Source organism: Herpailurus yagouaroundi, unplaced genomic scaffold, assembly GCF_014898765.1.
Source record: "Herpailurus yagouaroundi ecotype Mexico unplaced genomic scaffold, PumYag 180, whole genome shotgun sequence".
Lineage (NCBI taxonomy): Eukaryota > Metazoa > Chordata > Mammalia > Carnivora > Felidae > Herpailurus > Herpailurus yagouaroundi.
The window spans coordinates 13,560,929-13,588,079 of NW_024412411.1; the positions used below are offsets into that span (position 1 = coordinate 13,560,929).

At 38.3% G+C, this 27,151-nt stretch overlaps 1 protein-coding gene and 1 pseudogene across 1 annotated transcript in view; both read right to left on the minus strand.

Annotated features, from left to right (window-relative positions):
* Nucleotides 1–27,151, minus strand: part of DLG2 (discs large MAGUK scaffold protein 2) — a 2,103,489-nt gene that overhangs the window by 1,062,145 nt on the left and 1,014,193 nt on the right. The gene's annotated exons all lie outside the window — the stretch shown is intronic.
* LOC121039477 (40S ribosomal protein SA-like) lies at nucleotides 161–1,658 on the minus strand (annotated as a pseudogene).

Genomic DNA, 27,151 nt, shown 5'->3' on the forward strand with positions numbered 1-27,151 from the left:
CCCACCAACTTAGCATTCCATTTGAAGTATTTGTAATTCAGAGTAAGAGTAATATATAACCACTGGGACTTTGTACTTGCTACTTTCCAGATATCTTTGCCATCTCTTCCTTCAGGGCTCAGTTAAGATGATACCTTCTCCCAGAAGCCTCTTTGATTGATCCACTTCCCCTGACACCTGTGTCCAACGCGACTAGGGTCAGGACTGATAGCAACCTGTGCACACACAGAGTACTTTTTATTTTATAATTTTTGCCTGTTTGTTTGACGGTTCACCTTTATAGATTCAATAAATAAGACTAAATCTTATTGACTGCTGTAATACCTACGTAGGTGCTGAATAAACATTTGTCAAATAAGCGATAGCCACCTAGGAACTAGTTTTGTTTTTTTTTTTTTTCAACTTTTAGAAACTTTACTTTCTGTCAACCTCATTTCCCTTTTGTTTGCCTCTGCAGAAGAGCAGCTTAAGACCACTCAGTGGTTGCTCCTACTGATCCAGTGGCCTGAGCAATGAGGGCCTCAGACCAGTCTTCACTGGCAGACTGAGCATTCCAGTCTTCAGTAGGGAAATGCTGAATAGGCACAGAGGGCAGCTGCAAGCCTTCAGACCAGTCTGCAACTTCAGGTTAAATAGCAGCGAACTAAAGTAGTCCATTTACCCTCAAATTCCTCCTCAGTCACAGCCTTTTCAGCAGCAGCCTGCTCTTCCTTTTCAATCTCTTCAGGGTCTCCATAGAAGCAGAGATCAAGCATGACCTTCTATGGGAAACGGTGCCACACATGTGGAGAACTTCCTGGGCCAGACTCCACCACATCAGACCCACTGAGTGAGCCCCCTTGTTGTTGCAAGGGATAGAAATGTCTACGCAGCACAGAAGAGAGTCTGTGTTACACAGAGCGATGGTAAGCAGGTTAACACAAGATGTCTCTGTGAGAAGCTGGTGGTCAGTCCTGGGGTCAGTAACCACCAGAAGTCTCAGCAACCAGAAGACTTCCTGGATCCGGTTAGGGAAGGTTCCAGGAGAGAAGTGGCTAGCAATAAGAGTGGCTCTGGGGGCGCCTGGGTGGCTCAGTCAGTTAAGCGGCCGACTTCGGCTCAGGTCATTATCTCGCGGTCCGTGAGTTCGAGCCCCGCGTCGGGCTCTGTGCTGACCGCTCAGAGCCTGGAGCCTGTTTCAGATTCTGTGTCTCCCTCTCTCTGACCCTCCCCCGTTCGTGCTCTGTCTCTCTCTGTCTCAAAAATAAATAAACGTTAAAAAAAAAATTAAAAAAAAAAAAAGAGTGGCTCTGGTAGCAGCAGCAAACTTCAGCATAGCTCGCTGGCCAATATTCCTCAATGATATGACAATGACATCAGCTAGGTTCTGAAAGGCGACAATGGCTGCAGCTGCCACATCAGCAGCTTCTCCAGGTTCTCTTCCAGATTTATGATGTAGATATTATCACTTTTCCTTTTGTAGCTGTACTGCTCCACTCGGAAGTCAAGGTTGGTGCCATCTAAATCAGTTCCTGATACAAGGAATTTGAGGACATCCTCCTCTTTCATTTGCAGGACATCAAAAGGGTCCAGGCATTGTGGAAGTTTTCCTTTAAGTTATGATGTGAACGCAAAACAACACCATATGGACCCCTTCCTGGGTAGCGTGGAAAGGTGGTAACTACTTTTCTTATCTGCATTCTCTCCACAAGTCAAGTCATTCACCCAATCACCCCTGGGCACAACTTCATATCACTCATGCTTTGAAGTCCTTTTCTGTGCTCTGGAACAAAACATGGACACTTTGTCATAGTATTCACGCCACTCATAATCTCTCTCTACATTCCTCTGACTGTACTTCTTTACCCATTTGCATTCCACTAAAATTAGGCAAACAACTTTTTTTTTCTGAAGTCTCACTCATCTTTCTCACTTTCCTGTTTGTGCTCTTGCTTCTGCCTTGAATGATGCTCCTTGAATTATTGGGTGGGAAATATCGTTCTCTTTGTTTGAGATTCTGTTCAAATGTCCACTTTTCTGGTCTCCCCTGATCTTTCCCAAACAGATATAACCTCTATTTATCTTCATTTTACACTTCTCTCATAATGAAGCCATCCATCAGTGAGTTTGTAGCTTTTCTATCCCTCTGTCCTTTTGTTAAGCACTTATAGTGAGTTACTGAGGCACTGTAATAGACACTGAAAATATTTAGAAAGATGAACCACAGTCCCAGCTCCCATGAACTCCCTTTTCAGTAACTGAGAATAACAAATTTAATCAATCTAGGATGTCATTGATGAGACACATTTGATTTTAGAGATGCTAAATACTAAAAAGTGCATCTTAGAGTTGATGAAATGCCACATTAAAGTATAGTATACATAGGTTCCCATGGAGGTACATTTAATCTGGCTTTGGGGGTATAAGGGGATAGTTTCCTGGAGAATAGGACACCTGTGATTTATCTTACAAAATGAGAAAGCATTAGGCAAAGAAACAGCAAGGGTATTGGCAAAGGAACAGCAGGTTCAAAGTCAGAGAGGAGTGATAACAGAGCAGAACATCTGAAGATATTAAAATGCTTGAAGGCAGGTTCTTACATTGTTTCCTCCAGAGGACTTCATACAGAGCAGAGCCTTAAACAGTTGTCTTAGACAGAAATTAAGTTTATTCTGAGCCACAGAAATATTACCAAAAGGAGATCACCATTTATGTGCTACAGTGTAACTAAGCTTGTCACCTCCCCTTAAAATTTGCAACATGCAACTAACATTTTAAGGAATTTTGCAGAATAAATTGCCTGAGATGTTCAATTCAAAATCTGAAATATAACTGATAAATTTATCATCCATGACAACAGGGTCTGAAAGATGAGACTTCTGTATAGTTTGGACTTTCATAAACTGGTAGACTTGGCAAGGTTAACAGAGGTCAGTTGGTGTACATTCTCTATTCATGGTAAAACAAAACAAAACAAAACAAAATGAAACAACTTAGCTCTTAAAGCTATGGGCAACTTCTGGCCTCATTTTGTATGTGTCTTGGTCCGTTCCATTCTTAGCTACATTTTCATTTTTGTGTGTGTTTTCTTCTTCTTTCTTGTAAAGGTTTCATCAAGATGTGAAAAATTAAAAATCCAGGGAAGCTTCTTAAGCATGCCATTCTTTAGCCTAAAATAGCTACCCCTTCCTTAATTTGGATAAGACTTGTTCAGTCTTGAGCAAAGAATAATCTGTAGGTTTATTAGGGGCACTAGCTTCTTGGATTCAATAATAAACAAGACAGACAATATTCCTTCTCTTATGGAGCTTCCCTTCTAGTAGAAGTGACTGACAAAACAAAATTAACAAATAAACAAAACAATTCCGGATTGTTAAGGAAATGAGAAAGTATTCCAAGAGAGCACAAAGGAGAAACCTTATTCAGTAGAGGAGGTCAGTGGACACTTTGTAAAATGATGATGTATGAGTTGAATCCTGAAGAATGACAGAATTCCCACATAAAGAGTTGGGTGGGCTACATTCCAAATGAAAAGGAAGAACAACCATGAAAGCGTCTGAGCTGGGCAAGAACTTAGTGGGCTGTAGGACTGACAGAGCTTTCTGAGGAAAGGCAAGTGTAGTGAAATATGAAGCAGAAAAGGTAAAGTAGGGCAGACCACACATATAGCCCTCAGAAACTATTTAGGCTCCCAACCTGAGAAAATTAGAGTTCTGATAGAGGATTTCAAGAGGAAAGAGACATGATCTGATTTATATTTAAAAAGCCTACTCTTACACTGTTGGTGGGATTTTAAAATGGTGTAACCACTATGGAAAAATGGTAGTTTCCTCAAAAAATTAAAAACATAACTACCATATGGTCCAGCAATCTCACTTCTGGGCAGATAGCCAAAAGAATTGAAAGCAGGGTCTGGCAGAAAGATTTGCATCTCCAAATTAACAGCAGCATTATGCACAATGGACAAGAGGTGGGAGCAACCCAAATGCCCATGGACAGATGAATGTATGAACACAATGTGAAATGTACATGCAATAGAATAGCACTCAGCCTTAAAAGGAAGGAAATTCTGACACAGGCAAACACGGATGAACTCTGAGGACATTATGCTAAGTGAAATAAGTCAGTCACAACAAGGCAAATTCTGTATGATGTCACTTGCATGAAGTATCTAGAATGGCCCATTTCATAAAAACAGAAAGTAGAATGCTGATTCACAGGGACTTGTTCATTACACAGAAAGTTTCTAATTTGCAAGATGAAAAAGTTATGGAGAGCTGTTACACAACAATGTGAATATATTTAACACCACTGAACTGTACATTTAAAACCTGGTTAAGGGGTGCCTGGGTGGCTCAGGTTGTTTAGCATCCAACCTCGGCTCAGGTCATGATCTCACAGTTTGTGGGTTCAAGCCCCTCACTGGGCTCCGTGCTGACTGTGCAGAACCTGCTTGGGCCTCTCTCTTTTTCCCTCTCTCTCTCTGCCCCTCCCCGATTTGTGCTTTCTCTGTCTCTCAAAATAAACTTAAAAAGTAAAATAAATAAGTAAATAAATGGTAAAGATGGAAAAATTTATATTACATGTTTTTTTAAAAATTATTATTACCATAAAACTTACACTGGCATCCTATGAAGAATGGATGAGAGCAGTGAGAGGACAAAGAAGAAAGGCCATTTGGGATGCTCTCAGGGGACTCATTCTGGTACCTGGAACAGGCATGTCACAGAGTCTGCAGTGAGCTCTGCCTCCTCACGCTCTACTGTGAGGAAACATCCAAGGCCCACAGACTCCAAGTTCTTACTTGCTTAAGCACAAAAACATTCCAAATGTTCATGTATATTATTCCTTCAAACTTCCAACATCCTTCCTCAGAAAGGATAAGAAACAACAAAAAAAAATGAACTTTAAAATAGTTGGTGATGAAATCCCCTCTCACCTGGGCTCATCTTTTGCCTGGAAGGAAAGAGGAAGAGGTCCAGGTAGCAGGTGGACTTTATGCAATTGTATGTAATTCGCCTTGAGGATTAGTAACTCTGTGTCACTCTCCCCTCAAAAATGGCCTTCTGATCGCTTTTAAATTTTTTTTCAACGTTTTTTTATTTATTTTTGGGACAGGGGGAGGGGCAGAGAGAGAGGGAGACACAGAATCTGAAACAGGCTCCAGGCTCCGAGCCATCAGCCCAGAGCCCGACGCGGGGCTCGAACTCACGGACCGCGAGATCGTGACCTGGCTGAAGTCGGACGCTTAACCGACTACACCACCCAGGCGCCCCCTGATCGCTTTTAATAAACATGAGCATTGACCAAAAATCAAGTTAGAAATTTTTCTTGCTAATTTTTCTGTTTTGGATCTTAGCGGTAGCCCTCAATGTTTAAAATACATGAGGACAGAAGAGTCCAAACTCCCTAACTTATACTGAGAGGACCTCTACATTCTTAGAAGATAATTATTTTGTATTTTGACAAAAATTACATTAAAATTCGCTGTGAAGTCATTCATGCATACACAAAAATTTATATCAGCTATACAAGCTACAAAGAATAATATAACAGACTCCCTATAATTATCACCCAGCTTAAGAAGTTGAATATTATCAATATAGTAGAAACCCCAGGTGCCCATCACTACTCATTTCTATCTCCCTCTCTATGGAGGAAACTGTTAAATTTCCTGTTCATGATTCCTTGCTTTTTTCAATGGTCTCACTAACTATCTAGACATGTATCTGGGAGAGTTTTATGTGTCAACTTCAGTAAGCTACAGTATCCATTATTTGTTTCTCTGAAGGAATTTTCTAACAATGGTTATCATCTGCAGGTTTCTCAGATGACACCTCATTTGTGGACTGCTGCTTCAGCTCCTGCCTGAGAGTGTCCAGCCTGCTGGTCTTCCCTCTGGACTTAAGACTTGCCAGTCCCCACAATCACATAAGACAATTCCTTAAAATATACATACCACGTATACTGGTTCTATTTCTCTGGCAGGACATTGAATTGACTGACATAGTATCCCTAAAAAGTGTGTGGTTTTGGAACTCTACATAAGCTGTTTCATATTGTGGCTCTCTTTCTGCAATTTTGTGAAATTCATTCATGGTGACGTGTGCAGGTAGAGCTCATTTCTTTTTAATTTTGTAGAGTACTACATTGTACGTACACCACAATGTACCATTTTCTTACCAAAGAACATTCATTATATTTTTATTGTTTTCCTTTCTGGAATAACAAAACTATAACAATAATGCTACAGAATTCTTATATATGTTTCTTGGTTCACATATGTATGAATCTCATTACACATGTGCCTAGGAGTGGAATTTCTGGATCATATAAACATCTTCAATTTTGCTAGATAACCAAATTGTTCCAAAATGGTTGTATCTATCATCAGAAATATACTAATTTATATCCGACCAGTAATAGAAAAGAGCTATGGTTATTCCATGTTCTTGGCAAAACTTGGCATTATCAAGGAAAATAATTGTATATAGGTAGATATATATTTGGAAATTGAATCAACATGGCTTACATATACATTATACAAGAGATGAAAGAGGGGTGCCTGGCTGGCTCAGTGGGTTAAGCATCCAACTTCGGGTCAGGTCATGATCTCACAGTTCATGGGTTCAAGCCCCACATCAGGTTGGGCTGTGTGCTGACAGCTCAGAGCCTGAAGCCTGCTTCAGATTCTGTCTCCCTCTCTCTCTGCCCCTCCCTGACTCGTGCTTGCTCTCTTTCTTTCAAATATAATAAACATTTCAAAAAAAAATTTTAAAGAGATGAAAGAGAAAGGAGTCAAGGTTCATTTTCTGATTCTTATTTTTGCAATAATTAATATTCATTCTAAGTGTCATTTTTATCCACTTCTTTTTTATCTCAAATACATGGAATAGAGTTGAACAAATACTTTGTTTCACTAACTGATTTGGGTTTGTCTGTTTCTCAGATAAAACATCCTTCTTGTGCAGAATCTTCCTTCAGCCACAAGGTGGCAAGCTAAGCATCCTCAAATTTAAAGCTCAACGCCTAGGTCTGAGTGTGATTGTTCTTAGAAAGTTTATAAAGCAAGGATTTATACCCTAGTAGATTCTTTATGGATATAATATTCATGCTTCTTACATATTGTAATATATTAATATTTACCCAGTTCTCCCTTCTGTAAAGGAGTAATCAAAAGTCCCTGTTCTTTTTTATTTATTTTAAATAAAACTCAGAACCTGTCACTGCTCTAGGAGCATTCTTATTTGGCTCCCTTTAATCACAGAGGACATTTAAGACTCTTTTGCCTGACATACAAGACCTCCTGGAAACTATCTTGAATCTGCATTTCTAGTTTCATTTCGTCTTATTTCATTTGCACTCCACACACACACACACGCACACACATACTCTCTCTCTCTCTCTCTCTCTCTCTCTCTCTCTCTCTCTCCCATTCTCTGCACATTCCAGCTCTCAAGGTCTTATTCAGCCACACCAAATTTCTCCCACATCTGTGTATTAGGCTGTTCAGATTTCCATGATATGGTGAGGGCTGCTGACTTTGAATGTTCTCCCATTTCTTTTCTACCTATTCAGTTGAAACGCAAATTTGAGTCCCAGTTGCAATACCACCCTACTGAAGATGTTGGGTTTCCTCCAGCTGTTATCCATGACTCCTCTAAGGCCCTAAAACATTTTTATATAGCATTGCCAGAGCCGTCATGTTGTATTATGACATTCTAATCTTTTTGTCTCTCTCTCTCTCCTCCAATGTTACTTACCAACAAGGAGTCATGATAGATTTTTCTTTGACACTGACCTAGAGATTTACACTATGGCTGGCCAGCTGGTAGGTATCAATGAATGTTAACTAGCTTCCTGAATGAATGAATGAATATGGAATAAAGGTGAATAATTTAACCAACGCATAGTTCCCATCAGTATATACAGTACTTGACACAGAGCTTACATTGTTAGAATTTTTATCTATTGTTACAGTTGTTGTTACTATAATTAAAATCATTTAAAAATAAACACTGAGTTGCTTGTAAATAAGAGGTAGAAGACTTGTTTCTGTCCATGAGGAGGTAAGCCAAGGGGAGCTGGGGAGAGGGCGTAGCTCCGGGCAATGTGTGCATATGTAAATCAGTATAATATACTGATACAATAAAGTAGTCCACTTAATAAATATGATTAAATAAATCATTGAGTTTAGCCACTGGCATGAGAAGTTTCCATAATTCAGCTGACGTGTCAAATATTTTTCTCAGCAAACATATTATTGATTTTTCACAAAGGTTATAATTTAACAAGCACATAATATTGATTTTTTAAGGCTCTCAGTCCAGAACTATAAGGATCTCAGTGGAATTATAATTCCTTCTAATTAAAAGCTTCAACATGCAAACATATGCTATAAGGCATTAGACACCATATGCTTCACTGTAATGTGAACTTGCTAACTTCACCTCTTTAGTCCTGTGAATAGAACTCTTTCCTGATCAGTACTTCCTTGCATTTTATTTTCTTGGTTGAGACATTTTTTTTTCTATTTTAATTCAAAATTCATTATATCACTTGTTATTGAGTGTCCACTGGGTGCATAGTAATGGGCTATGCCCTAACATATTCTTTGTGACATGTTCCTTCTATTTATTTTCAGTTATTATTTTGATAAAGGTCTACTGTCTGCCAGATATTATTCTAGGACAAAGAATCTAAGTCTCAAAATATTGATACTGGTAGGCTGGAGGATCTTGTGTACTCGTTGGAAATATTTAAGAAGTTCATCTCAAAAGATATTCCAGAATTCTTTCTTTTAGTTATTTTCAGAGAAGAACTATATATATATATGTATATATATATATGTATATACATATATATATATAGTTATATATATATTCTCAGCCCCAAATTTGGGAACTTGATGTTTTTTAAGTCAAATCTAGTAGGAAAGCCACATTATATTGATTTTAGCCAACATTCTCAACTGGAGCACGTTAAGTCAGCATATAAATTGCTGTTGACTGTTATTGAATACCCACAGTGTGCTAGGCACTATTAATTCAGCTAAAACTCATTAATTCAAGTGAATAACTAGATCCCCCATTAGGAGGGCTCACATTTTACAAATGACCAAGCAAGAGAAAAACACCCAGCTGAAAGGCAACAGAACTGGCAGGCACTTTCATCATCTGCTGTTAATTGGAAGAAGTAGAACTTAATTTTATTCAGAATAATGCTTCATCATGGCTTTGGAAAGTAATGAAGTCCCAGGGGATCTGAATGGGCTCCTCTAATAAACTTTCCATGAGACATGGTATGTTGGTTGGAGGAGAGGGGTTGCTTAGAAAATGTTAAGGGCTGTGGGGAGGTAGACTCAACTGAATGAAATCTACATTTTTGTATCAAAAGCAACAGAAAAATCACAAAGTTACTTTCTCTGGCCATCCATCGACTACTCCCTTTGAAGCTAATTTAGGGATTACACTAATGCAGGGTTGAGAGAAAAAAAATGAGGGGTGTGCTGGACCTTGAGTTCCTGATGGAGTACTTGCTGGTCTAAGAGGTCTGGGTGCCTTCCTTTGCTGTGAAGGAAATTCAATAAATTAATATTCTGGAGGTAGAGAGTTCTCAGCCTTTTTCATGACTTGCCATTACATTTTCCTAATGATAGACCATTCCTTACTGGTGTCTTCCTATCATTACATATTCTTTCAACAAATGTTTACTGGCTATTTCTCATGGTCTGGGCACTGTGCTAGATACTAAGAATACAACAATCAACAATATAATTTTATTTCCTTCTCTCATGGAGTTCACTTACAGTCTGTAGGAAAGCAGATATTAAATGCATAAATGACTTCTTAATTATAAACATAATATAAGCTATGAAGAAAAAGTACAATGGAGATCTGGAGTCTATACCAGTGAGTGGCAATATGTATAATGCAATAAGTCTGGATGATAATACAAATCATAGCCACCCTTAGCTGATCACCTATTCTGTCCTAGGCACTGTGGTAAGTACTTTGCATTATTTCTTATTTCTGCAATTACTATGTAAGCATCAAATAGGCTGTCGCAGATGAGACTTTCCTTATGCACTCCATGATGCACCCATCACTGTGCTGGTTGTACCTTGAGGGCTGCCATTTTGTCACCACCTTTTAAGACTCAGTTTAAATGTTACTTTGTCTGTGAAGCCTTGCATCCAGGAAGTCCATGTTCCTTCTGTGCTTTCCAATGCTCTTGGTTTAAACTCTAATATGGTGAAATATAATTGATTTATTTATATATGTGACTCCACCACTGGACTGTAATCTTCATGAGGAAGGACACTAAGTTTTAAGCATTTTATTTATTTGTATATCCCTTGCATCTTGTAAGCTCAGTGCTTGGTATTTATAGGCATTCATTAAATATGTATTGAATAACTGTTGAGTGAAATATAATTTGTGCTACAGTCTACAGCAAGAATGAAACATGTATTAGAAAATATGGATAGCATTTCATTTGAATTGCTGAGAAAGTATTTGAAAGGCAAATCATTCATTAATATCTAGGATAGACCATGCACCTGGTACACAATACATATTAATTCAAAGATTTAAAATGGACACTATTTTTTTGCTTCCTAAGTGTTGATGAATACTATAAATGCCAAACAAAATAGCAACTAGGTTTCCATCACATAGAATCCACTTAGATAATTTAGTTTTACACTTGTTTCTCAATCTTGACTTCTGCTAATCCTAATGGGACAAAATGTCCATTGAAGAAGGTATGCTTTTATAATATCAAGCAATATCTAATATAATGAGTGATCCTGCAGTGGGATCTAAGCCCACTCTAAGCCATCCTTTGGTTCAACCTCCTGCTTGCAGGAGGATATGCTCAGGCCTCATGACTTTCACAGGCTGGACGAAGACTACCATCTAGATCTCCTAAGTCCTAAGCTAATGCCAACACTTCCTATAACTGCCTATGTCTCTATCTAATGCCAGGCTCAAGAACAGAAGGAAAAGGAAGGAGAGAGGAAAAAAAGTGTTGCTATCTACTTTTTTTTTAACATTTTATTTATTTTTGAGAGAGAGAGAGAGAGCATGAAATGGGGGAGGAACAGAGAGAGAGGGACACACAGAATCCAAAGCAAACTTCCAGGCTCTGAGCTGTCAGCGCAGAGTTGACCTAGAGCTGGAATACGTCAATGAATCACAATCTGAGCTGAAGTTGGACATTTAACCAACTGAGCCACCCAAGAGCCCCTCTACCTACTTCCTTCTTTGCATTTGGAATACTCATTTGTTTTAGAGGGAGAGATCAACTTAACTCAAATTCCCAATGCCTACATGAAGCCTTCCAGATTTGCCTCATCTGAAAGGGTTCTCTCCCTCTACATTTTATCACTTGATGCTTAAAACAGTTAGCTTGAAAATCATATCATGGCATTCCGGAATTGCTTGCATCATTTATTTAAATAAGAATCTAAGAGATGTATGTATTATGGCTTACAATTAAATGAATTTTAACAGTAATCTTGTCTTCTATTTTTTGATATTCCTCCAAGCAACTAGAAGAGTTGATGTACCTTGTGCATATTATAATGATTCAAAAAAAAACCCTTAACATTTATTTCTTAGAAGAAAAAAAAATACACCTTTTTTTTAAAAAAATCGCAGTCCAACTCCATTTAATTAAGTTTATCTTGAGTAATATTTCTATAAAAATCCATTCACTATTAGGCCACATTTACTCATGCCTAACAAGGTGAATAAAATATAATAGTATCCAACTAAATCCATGTTGAATGAGTAAAGAAAGGATCTACTGACACCTGTGGTGATTTCAGCCACATCTGACAGTAGGCCTTCACAAAACATAATGATGAATATGGATGATGTAAATGGATGAATGAATCCACACCCACCACACGTCCATACATGCAAGGAACGCTATGCATAATACTATTGTGACTTTTTAATTCTGTTTAAAATATATGTTGATACATATTTTTAAAGCCTGACATTTTTTTAAATCCTTCCTCTAACATAATTAGTAAAAAGAAAGAACTGGATGACCTTTTGACAATAATCCCCTGAGTTGGAATAAATCGTGCTTTTCTCCAGAACCTGGTATTTCTGCCATGAGCAGTGGCATTGCAAGCTCAATGAAAGAGTCAAAATGTGTTAGATAGCACAGGGCAAGGTGGCATAGCTGACAGATGGGGTTCAGATGCTATCTCTGTTTCAGGTTGAAGCCGTTAAAAGGCAAGCCTAAAATTAGTTTCATTCTTGTCACTCCTGCAAAGCTGGCTCTTAGTTCCAGAAAGTTTAAGTAAAACAGCTAAATGAACACCGGAATGACTACAGCGACTTACACCTTGTTCCTGGCTTTGCCTCTAAGCAGACATATGATCTCAGTGCAGGTAGTTTTCATTATCTGGTAGACAGATTCCTAACCCAAAAATTTTAGGGAACTAGGCCGGAACAGCAGTATTCTCTTGTACCGTGGAGATACACAGGTGTGTCGTGTTCATTTATGAGAAGCATTGCAGGTATTCTAATATTGTTGATACAGTGATTGTAAATGATTTACTTCAAAAAGGAGAGCAGATGTAAGAGGATATAACATCACATCTCACTCACTTACATCCTGTTGTGTTTGCTTTAAGGGAAGAGAAAGGAGTCCAATTATAGTAAATTCAACTACAATAAAGCACAGCTATTTTACCTAGGTTAGAACAATTGTAAGGTACCTAACTGATGCTGTGATAATAAGAGGTGACTGTAATGCGGTATTTTAAGGGATTTCAGAGAAGCTTAGCTGTGTTTACAGGAATGAGTTGCTCTCCATGCCTGCCATAGAAGAACAAATGTGAGAACGCTACACAAGAGGCTGGCTAAGTCACTGTTAGCACTGAACTTCAGCGATTTGGATCAGAGTCAAACTTAGGGGACTGGCTTTGCAGATTCCCTGGGGACACTACAAATGTCCCTGAAGGAAGACATCCACCCCCTAAAAAGAGTCCTACCCAAGAGTATACTGTACTGTTCCTTAATTTGATGAGACTGGAGGAGGGCTGATCGGGAGGGAATAGTAAGAAGGAGAACTTGAAAAAGCTTAAAATATCTCTTGCTTTAAATATTACCATAAATAGCACCTCCATTTTGTTTTATTCCACATATAATGTGGCTTAATTAATATTTATGTAGATTTTTCTTTAATAAAAAGGCAATTCTCATATAACTATGCTTAATCATGGTTATGAGTCTCAAATTTCCTTAATTGTCAGATGGTTTGGACCAAATATTATCCAGGACCCCTCTTAAGAGTCTCCGATTCGGTGATTTTTCTCAAATAGCAGATATGAGTGCCGGGCTACTGCCACCTGGTGGCAGCTACCTGGACTGTAGTTATTAAACCAGGAAGTCCTTCTCTAGGTGTTTGCAGTTTCAAGTCTGTTTAGTGATATCATAGTGTAATGTGATCAGTTTGTAAATTGAAATAGCCTTGAGAGACAATTCAGTCCATATGCCTTTTTATAAAACATAAAAAAAACAATCTAATTTTAAAAACTTCTAGAGATAGATTCTCCAACTTCTCTTGTGTCACCATTTCTATGTTAAACTTGTTTGAAGTTCTTCGTATTAATCCTAGCTGATTTATTCCCAATGCCTATGTATATGTATAAAGAATTTCCTTCTGATCTTGAACTCAAAAACAAAACTAAAATGCGCTCTCTCTCTCTCTCTCTCTCTCTCTATATATATATATATATATAGGTGTTAAACTGTTTCCAATAGAACCTTCTGCCATGTAAAATAGTTCCCTTTCCATTAGTACTCCATGCACTCAAAATACTCATAAAATGTCTCCATTAGCTGAAAGCATGGGCTTCAAAAGTAGTACAATGGAGAGTCAGCACAGTTGTAGGGGTTTTGGTGTAAATCTACCAGTTACTTAATGTATGACTCTGTGGAGATTATTTAATTTCACTGAGTCAGTTTCCATTTGTACATGGGGATGAAAATCCCTACCTCCTAGAGCTTATTAGATGAATAAAGTGACTAGAAAATAATAGTGTCTAGTAAATGATAGCTCTGTGGTCACACAGAGCACTATGGATGCCACTGAGGGAAGATTTCCAAACCTGAGGAAAACAGCACAATGCCTGGAACACAGTATGTGATTAGTACATATCTGTTGAAAGAACGAGCAATAATTACTCACATTCAGATGCTAGCTGGGAAGGATCACTGATAGGATTTGATGCTCTAGATCAAATTTGTATAGGTAGAAGATGGGTTTAATCACAAAACAGGTGATTATGAGAATAGGACCCAGATCATATAACATCCTACTATAAATTATATTTGATTGTACCTACCCCTGTCCACTTCTCCCATGAATTCTTTGAAGGCAGTGGTTATGTTTTAAATATCTTTACAACCTCCTTACGGATTACAGTAGTCCACAAATATGATCTCAGTAAATATTTAATCTAATTTAGTGCTACTGACCCGTAACACAACACTGTTTCTAGATGAAATTTAACATGATAAAGTAATTGTTTTTCCCTTCTGTCTAAAGAAGTAGAATAAGAAGAATAAGTAGAATAAGAAGCTCTTTCTCAGATACATACTATTGGTTTTAATCTTCAGTAAGACTGAATAGCAGTCTAAGGCTCAGGTGTAGGGTACCTGGGTGTCTCAGTTGGTTGAATGTCCGACTCTTGGTTTCAGCTCTGGTTACGACCTCACAGTTGGTGAATTTGAGCCCCAAATTGGGCTCTGCGCTGAAAGCACAGAGCCTGCTTGGAAAATCTCTCTCCCTCTCTTTCTGCTCCTCCCTGCTTGTTTGCTCGCTCTCTCTCGCTCTCGCTCTCTCTCAAAAAAAATACACATAAAAAATTAAAATTAAAAAATAAAAGAAACTCACTTGCAAATACCTATATAGTGTCAAAAATGCAAAAAAAAAAAAAGCTGGACACACAGAGGATATAAGGGTTAGGTCAAAAAGTCCCCTTGTCCCCCAAGATTTGAGGTTGTATAAAAAATTGCAGGGGAAATCCTCTGTCACAATGTGACAAATCAAATTATATAAGAGTGTTAAACCAGACTGTGTGGTTTCAGAAAAGCACAGCTGTTTGTAGTCAAGAGGAAGGCCGCCATGCTGCCACAGCTCCTCTAACCTTGTTCCACTTTCAAGTGGATTGCAGGATACATTTTGTAAAAACTGTACTATAAAAAACCCTGATGTAGTCCTTTCCCGGGTCTGCAGAATGAAGAGGGTCAGCTTTACTTAAGTGATTGGCTTCCTGTTTTTCTTAATTATACAAAATGAGGACAATGCAAAACACAGCTGGTGGAAACTCGGATGTTGCTCAAAGCCTGAAACACATCACTACTTTGCGATGAAAAACAGAAAATGCTTGCTAGTGAGGGCAGAACAGCAGTGACACATTTCCAGGGGCATGCTTACTACGGCTGAAAAACTGATTTCACCTCAGAAAATGAGACAAGGTGAATGTCTAGCTGCGGGGTATAAATGGTACCTCGGACACACGTTATTGAACAGAAGAGGAAGGAAGAATGGGAAAAAAAGCACGAGGGAGGGCAGTGAATAATTGGCTTATGGATCATTATGATTATGCTACCTTGAGGGTGACACAGAATTTCTTCACTATACATGAAAACTCAAACTACCCTAGGCAGTGAGTAAACAAGCTGCAATGTATACAACGAGATAACTAGTCAGTTGTTGAGCATGGCATAGAATGAGCCTTCGTGGGGAGGAGAGGCTGTATCGCTTACACAGGCTTTGGAACAGATATTAGGTACTATTTGACACTAAACGAACTACTCATGTATTTGATGACTCTTTGGTGGATCCCTACTCATCTTTCAAGGCTGAATTCAAGTACTGCTTCCTCTGTGATGTCTTATCTCAACAATCAGGCTGAAATAACACACCTCCATTGCACTTCCTCAGTGTTGGGTAGCACTTACCAGAGGATCAAAATTATTTGTGTATACAACTGTCTTTTTTGCTATTTTATGAGCTTTTCAAAAGTAGAGTCTATAACTTGATAATTTTTTATTATTCTCCCTGCAATGAGCATCATGCAAGCCCTTAAAAATAGCTCAATAAATGTTAATTAGATGAATTAATCAAGGAATTAGAATAAATATATGGTTGAATAAAATATATGTCTTTATGTGTTTGACCTCACTGTTAAAGTGTGCAAATAAACTCAGTTCAACACACCTTTATTTTATCATGCACTTACTGCAGGTGTCATGCTTGATATGGTTAGAAGAAAGGGTAGCTACTAAACGTGAAAGTTGGAATACTGCATGACTGCTAAAGGTTTGAAGCCCTGAGCTTCAGTGTCATGCAGCCATCAAAAGCCATCCAATTACTAACTCGTATAAAACTTGTTAATTGGCCTGACCTTGGCCAGAGTCATCTCACAATAGCTATTTTCCTCTTCTACCATATTAACAAGACCTTAAAATTTTAGTTGAAGGGCACCAGGGTGGTTCACTAAGTTAAGTGTCCAACTCTTGATTTTAGCTCAGGTCATGATCTTACAGTTTGTGAGTTCGAGCCCCATACCCGGCTCTGTGTTGGCATTGTAAGGCCTGTTTGGCTCTCACTCTCTCTCTCTCTCTCTCTCTCTCTCTCCCCCCCCCAACCCCACCCTTCTCTAGCTTTCTTGCTCTCTCACTCTCAAAGTGAATAAACTTTTTAAAAATTTTTAGCTGAATATAAAGAGAGAATTTTTTTCTGTAAGAGAGCTCAGACAATCATAGGAAGAAAATAAGCCTTAATGGAACACTGGTCAGTAGTCTAATATGGTGTCGAATGAGGTTTCCTGAGAAAAGAGGTCTTATGCGTTAATTAGGATTTAAAACAAGTCCTAAGGGTTGTGTAATGTTTTTTTTTTAAAAGCCGCTCCTATAAAAGTGATGACTCTTTTATGACTCCCTACTTTTCTTTCATAACTGCTTCAGTATAAGGGTCATTACTCATTACTGTTATAGAAGAAAGCTATATTTCACAGCCTCCCTTGCAGCTACATGTGGCCATGGGACAACTTGTGACTGATGGAGCATATACTGAAGTATCTTGTGGCAGTTTCAGAAACACTCCTTAAGATACAGTGTTTATGCACCCATTCTCAATTCCTTTTTGTCATGCCATTTTCATTAAAATTGAGGCTATCTAGGATAGATCAGCAAGAGAGAACAAGATGGGTCACTAACACTGTGCAGCAGGCTAGCTATGGCCTGAATATTTAGGCTTTTCAGTGAGGGAGAATTAAACTTTTATTCCAGTTAAGCTACTGCTATTTTGGTTTCCCTTCAGTTGGTGGCAGTGCCTAATCCTAACTAAGCATCCACGCTGACTTTTGTGTTCACAACTCAATTATGGATGAGGTGGGGTGCTGGTTAAATGAGTGAATATATGGATGTATGGAAGGATAGACCTTTAAATAAAAATTACTGAAAACTTCACTAGGAGTCCTTCAATCTACATTTGTAGAATAAAGATGGACATAGGTCTTCTACAACTAGGCGCTACCTAACTTTCCAGCCTCCACATATACCCAGTTACTGATAACCTTCCAACCCAGTCACTTGGCAGCTTCCTCCCTGACACTGATTATGTTGTCTTGTGCCTACTTCTTTTTCTGATTTACTCCTACTTTTTCAAAATCCTGCTCAAGTGTTATTTCCTACAAAAAGCCTCCCCTGATGCCCTTCCCAAGGTGAGGTGCCTCACCTATGCTCACCTATATTACTCAGTGCATACTTTTGACTTAGACCTGATCTCAGTTAATGATAATCATTTATTCTTACCTCTATCTCTTTTCCCTGAATTGTGAGATTCTTGAAATATGGGATTACTGTGCCTTTGTCATCCATGTTTTTTAGTGTCTATGCCAAGGTAGGTACTACATGGCATCACTGGATTTGCTTTCCATTATATGTAAGTTCCTTAATTTCTGTTACTTCTTTCTCTGAGGACATCTTTCTTTCCCCTTTCCTCTCCTCCTTATCAACTTAATTCAGAAAATACATTTTGGGTGCCTACTTGGCCAGATACTGGATTAGAAATATATTTTAAAGTTAATTTGTCAAAAATTTCCTCTGCATTTTATTCTATTCTTTTCTGCCAATTTCTTCATGGAGTGAAGTTATCCTCGTGACTCAAAGCTTGAGGACTAGGAAAGGGGGTTGGAGTAAAATCTGTCTTTTGACATTTAAAAGATATGTGCTAAAATTAGAGAATAGTTAGCACTTCTATTTAATAGTGAGATGAGGCCACATACATTTATGAACATTCAAAATAGCCCAGCTCTGTGTTCCTATGGGCTACATAGGCCTACACTAAAAAGCGGAGTACATGGAAAGAAAGGTGAAAGATTGGTTTGTCATAAATACAGAGTAAGCTATGTCTTAGTTGGGGTAGTCTTCTCCTCTTTCTCCTCCTTCCCTCCTTCCTTCTTCTCCTTTCTCTTTCATCATCTGCATTTCTATCTACTCCTTCTCCTCCTTCTGCTTCTCCTTCTGTTCCTCTATCTCTGTTTCTTCCTCCTCTCTTGCATTCAGAAGCAAGCTCAGGCTATATTACACTCACATCACAGGGAAGCATACCAACAGAACTCTTATATGAACTGCTTATGAAAAGACAAGTCTTGTTCTCTACACGACAAGATTCAGCACAACACCCTCCATTCCATCTGTTCACTGAATGTCAAGTGCCCATGTGTAAATCCCTCTTTTCATGTTATCAATGCCCTTTCCTCACTTATGGGTCACCAGCACACGTTACTTCCATACAGCTTCAAGGGAGCCAACATGTACGTGCAACAAGCCTTGGGATTTCAGTTATAGTTAACACATAGAGCCAGAATGACAGACTGAGTGGTGGGGGCATGGGGTGGAAGGAAGGCTTATTTCCAAACATATTCATCACCTCAAGGAACAGAGAGAAAAAAAGCATGGAAGGTAAAACACAATTTGTTAAATACACATGTAAACATTTGGGGGTTAATAGTAAGTATTTTTAATTATTATATACTATGTCCCAAACACAGCTCTCTATATATGTCCTCTGCTTTTTCTCAGTTTTACTTATAACTTTTGATGTTAACAGTTATATCCTCATTTTACATAGAGGAAAGTGAGATTTTGAGAAATTAAGGAAAGTCTGGATTTAAATCCATATCTTTTTGAATCTGATGTTGCAAGAGATCGCAAAAATACCACAAATCTTTGCAATACTTTCTATCAAGAGATAAAGACCAGTGGTTGAAAATGGGGTGGCTATGACATGCTTTGGTTAATGGAATGCAGCAAAATGATTTGGCAATAGGCTGAGCTTAGACCTCAAGAGGCCTCACTTCTTCTCACCCTCTTGGGGTACCTGTCACCAGAGCCATATAATCAAACCTGAGCTAGTTTCCTGAAGAATAAGACATTATGTGGGGTGGACATGATCCATCACAGTTGAGACACTTTAAGCCCATCAACCTTCAGCTGAGATCAGCCAAGCCTACCCTAGATCAGCAGACCATGTCGCTGAGACTAGACCAAGGGTTAGGTAATTTTAAGAGTTACATTTAAGTTTTAACTACTTAAAATCTTAACTATTTTTAAATATACCTACTGAATAGCAAGTTATGCCTGTTTGCAACTGTAGTACTTACATAAAATTAAAAAGTCAGTTGATCTAAAGAAAAGCATTAACAGTAACTCAAGGTGGTATTTAATGTGAAAAAAAGATTATGATAGAACATATATTACTGATTTTTTAAATGTTTATTTATTTTTGAGAGACAGAGAATGAGTGGGGGAGGGGAAGAGAGAGGGAGACACAGCATCCAAAGCAGGCTCCAGGCTCTGAGCTGTCAGCACAGAGACTGATGTGGGGCTTGAACTCACAAACCATGAGATCATGACCTGAGCTGAAGCCAGACGTTTACTGGACTGAGCTATCAGGTGCCCCTAAATTACTGATTTTTAAGGGTCACTATACAAATCTATATCGCTTCTTATTGAAAGAAATAAGATCCAAAAGGATGCACCACTAACATTAAAGGTGGGTTGGTAGATCATGAATGATGTTACACTCAAATACTACTAAGGAGAAAAGCTACTCTACCTTGAACCACATACATTTAAGACAATCTTTTCCTTAGGTACAACCATTCAGGAAAAGAACCAAATGCCATAGGCACCTAGACTGAACGTACAGACATTCGGTTTTAACAGGAGAATTTTTAACATAAAAGCAAATGTTCAGTCTCTCTGTTGTGATAGAGGAAAATCAGATACAGCAAGAAGGAAAAGCAGTCCACAAATCTGGGTGTTATTATGGCACTGGCCATTTCTCCTAGCATTTCTTCAGTGAAAATGTTAGCTTGCAATAACGGTTCATCTTCATGTTCCCGGCTGGCAAGCTCTGAGTCACTCACAAAGTTCCTTATGAACAATGGAGAAGGACTATGAAGACTTCTTAACGGCAGCTGTGATGAGAGAATCATAGAATACGCTAGCATGGAAGGGGTTTAATCATCTATTCAACCAACTCCTTTATTGCACAGAAAAGGAAGTGAAGATCATGAAGAAGCATAACTTGTTCAGTCATATGGCAAGTCAGCAGTGAGAGAATGGGTGATACAGACCTTGTCTCTCCACTGAACTTTCTCCCATGACTCAGGGCTCTGGCTCCCTCTTTGCAGTTCACTGAGTGAAGCAGAGTGACTGACTTAGGCGTCAACTGGGATTTAGGAAAAGGCAGCTACCTTTCCAAAAACTTCTTTCCTCAGCAAGGAGGAAAGAAAAGTATCTACACTTTTACTGCTGCGGAGTTTGTATCTCAGAAATTATGTTACAAGTCACATAATGTTCCCTTAAGCTAATATTTCCCTTAGTAAACAATAACAACAACAAAAACAACAACCTCAAACTGCTTAAACAATAATGGCAAATTAACAAATTAATGTCATTGTTTGTCTGTCTGGTCTCTTCCTTTTTGGACCAGGTTTTATCTAAGTGTGTTCTAATTTTACTACTTTGGGAGCCTGATACCAATTAAACTTTAATATTTTATGTAAAAAGAAACCGCAGCCAAGCTAAAGCTCCTTTAAAATCTCTTTGCCTGAGGTTTTAACGTTGACTATAATGATCTTAGGAACATGTTAACACTAATGAATTCATCTGGAAAATGCTTCAGGGTAGCACGTCCTGTACTATGCCCAGTATCATAATGGGAGGTACAGAACTTCATGACACTCTACACTATCTGCCTGTTGGTCATCAGCTCATACCTGCTTCTCTTGGCACCTCAGTCCTGACATGTTCCAACTAGGATGCCCCCATCCTTCTCTGAAATGTGCTCTTGCTTCTGTATCCCCTATCTTAGTGACTGGAATCATCATCTCCACATGTGCCCAAGTTGGAAACCTGAGCATCTTCTGATTTTTCTCACTGCTTTCTCTTCCACCTGCACCCAGAATCTACCCAGCTGATCAATTACAATTCTGTCCAACTACACCTTGTTAGTATGTCTGTGAGACTGACCACCCCCATACTGATTCCATCTCTACACGACTTCCCGGGGTAGGCTCATCATCAGCTGTCTCCTCAACACCTGTTACTCTCAGTTGGCAATCCCCTGCTCTAAGCTGGGTTCCTTTCAAGTCGATTTGCCATTTGAGTTAACCAAATCTTGTCAGTGGCTTCACCAACCTTTTATGTCCCACTTCATTCAGGATAAAATCTAAGTTGCTTAGCAGTCGATACAAGCTTCCCTGTGATCTTATTTCTTTTTAAATTTTTAGCTTCATCTCCTGTAACTCTTCATGTTATAATACTGGATCACTTACAGTCAGTTGCCTCTGATACACAGGATTCATGTTTATGAACCCCTCAGATCCCCCTCAGGGAGCAGTCACACACTCTCCACACATAACCCACCCCCCCCCCAATTTTTTTCCTTAGTTACTTCCTATTCACCAAAACTCAGTTCAGACAAGCACCTCCAGAAAGCTTTGTACTATCCCCCAACTCCCAGGCTGGGCAAAGTGGACTCAGTATTTCCATATGACTGTGCACAAGACCCTTCCAGCACTTTTCATGTTAAATAGGAAGCATGTGCTTTATCTCACAAACTATACAGGTTTCTTAAGAGAAAGTTGTCTTGAGACAACTTCTGTTACCCAGTATCTGCATACTGTTTTTCATCTCTGGCTAAATAATATAATCATCTGGGAAAACTTAAAAAAAATATCTATGGCCGGGTCCCTATTAACACTATAGACCAATTAGAATCTCAGGGGTAGAGCAAGATATACTCCTTGCCTCAGGACCTTTACAGTGGCTGTGCCCTCTGCCTGAAGGGCTGTTCTAACATGGCTCACTCCGCTCCTTGTTCAAATCTTTTTCTCAGATAGCATTTTCTCAATAAGGCCTACTTTGATCTATTTAAACATGATAGCACTTTCCCCCCACACTCTCCAATCCCTTTTTTACTTTTGAGAGAGAGGGAGAGAGGGCAGACAAGCAGGGGAGAGGCAGAGAGAGAGGGAGACACAAAATCCGAAGCAGGCTCTAGGCTGCAAGCTGTCAGTCAGCACAGAGCCCTACACAAGGTTCAAACTCACACACCGCGAGATCATGACCTGAGCCAAAGTCGGACACTTAACCAATTGAGCCACCCAGGCACTCCTCCAATCCCCTTATTAATAGCACATATAATTCTATAATGGTATACAATCCACTTTTTGACTACAGTTGTTGTTTATCGTCTGCCTCCCTAAGTGTAAGGGTCATCTATTTTGTTCACTAATGTTGCATCAGTGCCTGGCTCATAGTAGGTGTTTGTATGTATGTATGTATGTATGTATGTATGTATGTATGTATCTATCTATCTAACAGATGAATTATTGGATTCTTTTTGCCATGTATGGTTTAGTGGAAAGAGATGTTTATGAAATTATGAAAACCTGTAAAAGTGGAACTGATTAATTTTTCCTCTAGGGATCAAGAAATGCTTCGTGGAGGAGGAGATAATTAAGCTGAGGCTTGAAGGTTTTTCCAGGCAGAGAAAGAGGGCAAGTTATTAAAATAAATAATGTTTTGATAAGCAACAAGCTCAGAGTTAATATAGTGCAGTCATTCAATAAGGTCTTGTTAACACCAAAAGACAATTCAGGAAGAGGGAACATTCATGAGCACAAAGATTAGAAAGTGCATGTCTATTTGGAATGGTGTAGTGGGCAAGTAATGAGTGATTAAGACTGAACTGATATATTTTGGCTAAATTCTATGATTTTTTATTGGATAATTTATTTCTGTAAATGTTACAAAGAACTGACAGATAGATGATAGATAGATAGATAGATAGATAGATAGATTTTCTTACAATGTTAAAATCTGTTCAAGTCACTTACTATGATTGATATACTTGTTACCCACATGTTTCTTGTTAGATTTCACATGGCTTGCATTATTATTAAGCTCGTGTGTGTGTGTGTGTGTGTCCTATCCACTTAGACCTAACCTTCAATAGTACAAATAAGGGCCTCATGATCTTTCTTTCATACTCATGATAGTAATATGCCTACAAAGACTATTAACAAATGGGTCTCCTAAAAATTCATTCATCTTTTCACTCATCCAGAGAAAATGTTTACTTTATTTAAACACCTACTACTTGTCAGACACTGTTATTAAGAACTAGAGACATAGACAGGAAATTTGAGTCCAGTGCAGAGATGGAAAAAAAAAAATCAAAATTCAAGGAATAAGAGCATTTATGTAAATATATGATATATATGGGTTTTATACATACACATATATATGTATGTATACATACATACATATATATGTGTATGTATATATATGTATGTATGTATAAAACACTGAAGTATTTTATAAGCACTGAAATAGTATAAGTAATCTATCAAAATGGAGGCAAGAACCAGAGGAAGTTTTCTGAACAATGTCATTCTTGGTCTCTTTTCCCCTGAAAATGATGTGCATGTCAGATATTTTATATAAATTTAAATTATATTTTCAGAGATACACTCATATAGAGGTAATAATACCATTAAAAAGACATCGATCTGCTTCAATCGCATATTAAGAGAGAAAGAGAGTTTTCTGATAAGACCTTAACCAATTCCACTTACATTCAAAACTCAATAATACATAGTGCCAAAATTTATGGTTTCCTATGTGAAGTGGCAAAAAAAAAAAAAAAAGCACCTGGGGTTTTGGTTAAAGGGGGAAAATATTATCAGCCGTTCCATCACTAAACTATATCCAAAGATAAGTAGTAATTAACCACCTGGAGAAGAGAAGAGAAGGAAGGACGTTTCAAGAATAAAATATAGGTGCAAAGGCGCCAAAGCATAGGAAGAATGGCCAACGTGGAGATCCCAAAAGTATGTTGCTATATGGAAGGAATATGGGGAGGTTGGCAAAGTGAGCCTTCAGAATATGGACATTATGCTAAAGATACTGAAATAGGCCAAAATCATAAAGGTACAGATATGCTTAGGAATTTGGACTACGTCATAAGGTAATGAGTGATAACTAGGAATGTCGTAGGCAGAGGGGCAGAGGAACCCAATAAGTGCTCCCTATCATATTAATTCAGGCAAGGGATAAGAAAGGGCTAAATGAAAGTAATGCTAGTCCAAAAGAGAACAACAGATGGAGGCATAATTGACAGAATTTGGTGGCTGCTGGAATGTGGGGGCTGATGAAGAACGAGATGTCTGGGATGACTCCCAAGTTTCTGGCTTGAGCAGCTGAGTGCCTGGAAGGTGCCACTCACCATGAGAATGAGTTGAGAAGAGGAGGGGAAAGATGAGGAGCAAGTTTTATGCACTTGAAGTTTGAGGCCTTATAAGTAGCAAGGAGAAAATAACTTATTAGCTGATTCTGGAACTCAGGGGAATTGGGCTAGCTACCTGAATGAAGAAATACCATGAGCACCTGTGATCCTTAGGAATCCCTCAGCTGCTTATCTCTTTCTGCAGTCTACCAGGACTTTGCAATAATATTCCAGGGGTTTCAGGCACCCCCTGACAGACATTTTCCTGGATCACACATGTACTTGAAGAGTTGAAAGAAATATATATTAAAACAGATATAAATACCTTAAGTCTGGAGTGTAAAACTTCTATGGATTTTTAGGACAAAACCAGTCTCTAAATGAACTGTGGGCTCTTTGACTCAAGCTTACAATCTCAGCCTCACACTACATCCACAGACCCCTGAGATGTATGTTCACCTCTTCTGCCTTTGGTGGAAACATTTAAACGAGACTGCACTACAGCAGTTCACAGGCCCTGTGTGATTTGGGTCTCGGTGAGCAGCCCATTCAAGAGGTCTGCCTAGAAGAATTTGACACACCTTCTAGCTCCAAGTAAAAGGCAGCAAGCTGCTGCTGCTGTGCTTTCACTCAGCTCTGTCGCCCTGTATTTTGAAAAGACAGTAAAGATCCCTATTGAAACACTGGAATGTGGAAAGAAACAGCGAGCTATTTGGACTTTACAGTTCCTTTGGAGTGAATATAGTACTTGTGTTTTAATTTCATCCTTACTCCATGTAAGACCAGTCATTCACAGATCTTGAATTCACTTTAGGAGTTGCCTGCTAAGAGGTCACATGCTTCTTTTGTATTTAGTCGCTACTTCTTGCCTTCAAAACACATATTACAAAGTGTAAGAAGATTTCTGTTACCATCATTTCCATTCTTTGCCTCTGGGTAAAGAATATTCATCATTTACTGATCTCAAGCTAATCAAGTTTCAGTAGGAGAAAAGGTATTTTTAAAAGTGTTAAAGTCAGTTAATGAAGTTCTCCTGTTTTAGAGAAACAGTCAAAGACCATCCCCGGTCTTCACAGGCAACGACTCCAGTATTTGCACAGAAACAGCTGCTTCCATCATTCCTTATGGTAGAACTTATCATTTTATTTCCTTTCACGATTATTTAATAAACAGGAGTTGCACTGCAGCAAACAACAATTATGAGAAATTTAGGTTTTTTTTCCTTTGTTTTCAATAATAAATCTTCCACTTGTTAGAGCTTTGTGGTAAACTGATGAAGGACAATCCATCTCTGAAGGTCTGACAGAGTCTGTTTTTCTCCCTCGCATTCTCCTTATCCAGACAGGCCTTTCTTAGGAAAGGAAAATCTCATCACCAAGTACTATATTTATTTCCTCTATGAGTCATTCTTATCATGATTATTCCTCCAGCATTAAGCCAATTTTTTTTTTCCCTAAAGGAAGGAGGAGGAAGGATAATTTTTAAAGTTTACAGACAAACTACTATGGACAACTTTGCTAAGCTATTTCTCAAATTTAATTTAATCTTTAAAACATGATAGATATTACTCTTCCAATTTTATAGTGTCTCTCATGCCAAATTTATAATTACAAGAAATTCTGTCTATTGGCTATTTTTAAAAAGTAATTTAGCCATTTTTTCAAGTGGAGACAGCTTTTAAAAAATCAATGTTTATTTACTGTTCATGTTCACAAATAAAGGAGCTGGAGTTCTGAGTTAAATTAACTGATACCCACTTAAAAAGTGGTAGGATCATGCTTCAAACTCAGGTCTGTCTGACCAGAGAGGAAAAGATGGCAAGATAAAGTTAGGTGAGATGAATCACAGCTTCGAATTCCAGACTGAGAAAAAGCTGAACTTGATTGGACCAACACTCAAAATCTAACGTAAATTCTTGATTAAAAAGGCAATGTAATGAGGGTTATATTTTAGGAAGACTCATTAAGTTTATCAGGGACTTGGATTGCAGGGATAAAAATTATACTAAGCTTGGAGGGGGGCAAAGATATAAAAAAAAGTTGGAGGAGTCAGTGTTATCCAAAATAAAAATAAATAGAATTAAGGAACTATAATTATAGGGTAGCAATTAATGATGGACCAATCTGAATTGTATCTATCTATATATCCACATCTATAACTAGACCTATATATCATTGAATCATGGTGGTAAATAAGTGAGGTGCCATTTTATAATCTTCCAACTGTAGAAAGACCATTCAATAAATTATGAGACTCGCTGTTCTCCTCTATAAGGTCAAGGAAAGAATCTTGAATGACAGAAAGAGGGATTTAGATTGGACACAGGGTTTAT